The sequence below is a fragment of the Mobula birostris genome, chromosome 1 (assembly GCF_030028105.1).
Source record: "Mobula birostris isolate sMobBir1 chromosome 1, sMobBir1.hap1, whole genome shotgun sequence".
Taxonomy (NCBI): Eukaryota; Metazoa; Chordata; class Chondrichthyes; order Myliobatiformes; family Myliobatidae; genus Mobula; species Mobula birostris.
The window spans coordinates 140,451,057-140,454,146 of NC_092370.1; positions in this window are offsets into that span (position 1 = coordinate 140,451,057).

The window sequence follows — 3,090 nt, forward strand, 5'->3', positions numbered from 1 at the left end:
AAATCTCAAATTAATGCAGAGTATGCTGGCAACACTTAACACCTCAGGAAACATCTATCTCTGCCCATCTCATTTCTGCTGAAATGTCATTATCTGGAGACGTCCACTCTGCTCCTTGCTCTATTCTCCTCTCTCTCTTCTTGTAGCTCACCAGTTGAACATTTCCAGAAATTTACTGTTATTGTACCACCTTAGTCAACCAATTCAGCAAAGAAACGGATATTTTTGACTGGATTAGCTGAATAGTTAACTGATTTGATCACAAGAGCAGAAGTTTCGTTAAATGTTACATGCTATAGAAATTCAGATTTATTTAGTTTGTGAAATTTTATTTTACTTGGGAATTACCTTTTTATCAAGAAAAAACACCACAGCACTTGGTGGCCACATTATTAATTACCCTGTACAGCTGCTCTTTAAAGCAAATATCATATCAACTAATCATGTGGCAGCAACTCAATGCAGAGAAGATTGAAGGCACGGTCAAGTTGTTGTTCAGGCCAAATCTCAGAATGGGGAAGAAATGTGATCTATGTGACTTGGACAGTGGAATGAATGTTGGTGCCAGGCAGGGTGGTTTGAGTGTCTCAGAAACTGCTGATCTCCAAGGATTTTTTACAACAGTCTCTAGAGTTTACAGAGAAGGGAGTGAAAATCAAACAAAAGATCTAGTGAGTAGCAGTTCTGTGGGCAAAATTGCCTTGTTAATGAGAAAGGTCAGAGGAGAACGGCCAGACTGGTTCAAGCTGACAGGAAAGCAACAGTAACTCAACGAACCACACATTACATCGGTAATGTGCAGAAGCACATCTCTGAATGCATAATATATTGAACCTTGAAGTGTATGGGCTGCAGCAGCAAAAGACCATGAGCGTACACTCTGGTTATTTCATTAGGCACAGAATGTATTACTGAATGGTCACTGAGTGTATGTTTACGTTTAAGTAACTCAATGGACAAGAGACTCTAGGTAAAAATCTTAAAAAGAACTGCAGATGTTGTGTTTTGTGTGGAGTTCTGGTCACCCGGTTATAGTAAAGATGCCATTAAACTGTAAAGGGTGCACAGCAGAATTATGAGGATAAGACTGCAAGATGTAGGAGCAGAATTATGTCATTCAGCCCATCTATTCTGCTCCACCATTCAAACATGGCTGATTTATTATCCCTTTCAACCCCATTCTCCTGCATTCACCTTTAATACCCTTACTAATCGAAAACCTATTAACCTCCACTTTAAGTACACCCAATGACTTGGCCTTCACAGCCATCTGTGGCAATGAATTCCAGAGATTCATCATCCTCTGGCTAAAGAAGTTCTTCCTCATCTCTGTTCTAAAGGGGCGTCTTTGTATTCTGAGGCTGTGCCCTCTGGTCCTAGACTCCCCCACAGCTGGAAACATCCTCTCAATGTCCACTTTATGTAAGCTATTCAATATTCAATAGATTTCAATGAGATTCTGCCCTCATTCTTGAGAATTGAGCAAGTAAAGGCCCAAGGCCGTCAAACGCTCATAAGAACTGTCGTTAGTGCCTGAGGGACAGAGGGAGGTTGAGCAGTTGTGACTTTATTTATTGGAGTGTCACAAGATAAGGGGTGACCTTATAAAAGGGTACAAAATTATGATGGGCATAAATAGAATGAATGCAGATAGTCTTTCTCCCAGGGCTGCAGAATTGGGAACTCGAGGAAAGAGCTTCATAGTGAGAGGGGAGAGGTTGAATAGGAACTTAAGGGTCAACTTCTTCACCCGTAGGGTGGTCAGTATATGGAATGAGTTGCCAGACCAAGTGGTTGCAACAGGTATATTACTAACATTTAAAGAACACTTAGACAGGTACATGGACAGGTAATGTTGGGCCAAACTTGAACAAATGGGACTAGCTTACATGGGAATCTTCTTCCACATTGATCACTTTGGTCTTAAAGCCTCTTTTCCTGTTGGAAATTTGAACTAAAAACAGACCATGCTGGAAACCCTCTGCAGGATAGGCAGTGCTTGTGGGAAGAGAGACAAGAATTAGTGTTTCAGTTCTGGGTCCCATTGTTAGAACTGGAAAAAGAGGAAGAACCAGTTATAAGCATGAGAAAGTCTGCAGATGCTGGAAATCCAAATCAACACAGACACACACACACACACACACACACAATGCTGGAGAAACTCAGCAGGTCAGGCAGCATCTATGGAAATGAATAGATAGCAGATGTTTCAGGTCGAGACCTTTCTTCAGGGTTGAGAAGGAAGGGAGAAGATGTCAGAATAAAAAGGTCAGGAAGGAGGTTAGCTGGAAGACAATAGGTGAAGCCAGGTGGGTGAGAAAGGTTAAGGGCTGGAGAAGAAGGAATCTGATAGGAGAGGACAGTGGACAATAGGAATAAAAGGAAGGTGGAGAGGACCCAGGAGGAAGTAATAGGCCGGTGAGAAAAGATATAAGGTTGAGGAGAAGGGAATTAGTTTATCAGAAGGAGGAATTGATATTCATGCCATCAGGTTGGATGCTACTCAGACGCTATAGAGGGTGTTGCTCCTCCACCTGAAGGTGGAGGACGAGGCCATGGACTGACACATCGGAAGGGGAACGGGAATCGGAATTAAAACACCTGGCCACCGTGAAGTTTTGCTTGTGGCGGATGGTGTGGAGGTGCTCGACGAAGTGGTCCCCCAATTTATGACAGGTCTCACCAATGTAGAGGAGGCCGCATCGGGAGCTCCGGACAATAGACAACCCCCAGCAGGTTCGCAGGTGAAGCGTTGCCTCACCTGGAAGGACTGTTTGGGGCTCTGATGGAGGTGAGGGAGGGGGTTGCTTTCGATTGTACAGGGGATCTCAGCATTTACCGCCATTGGACTGCAATGACAAGGGAGCACCAGGTACGGGAGCGGTAGGGATGCTTGAATTCGTAACGCTGTGTGTGTGTGGACCGTTGTCAGTGTCACATCCCACAGTTTGTATCCAGGACTTGGAGAACTGCTGACGCCTGCACCATTTAGCTCTGGCATCTGGCGTGTGACATGTGCCGCAGAGTGAGGAAGTTCAGCTCTGCCGACTGGTAACTGCCCGAGTCCCAGATTCGGTCGGCATCGGGTTA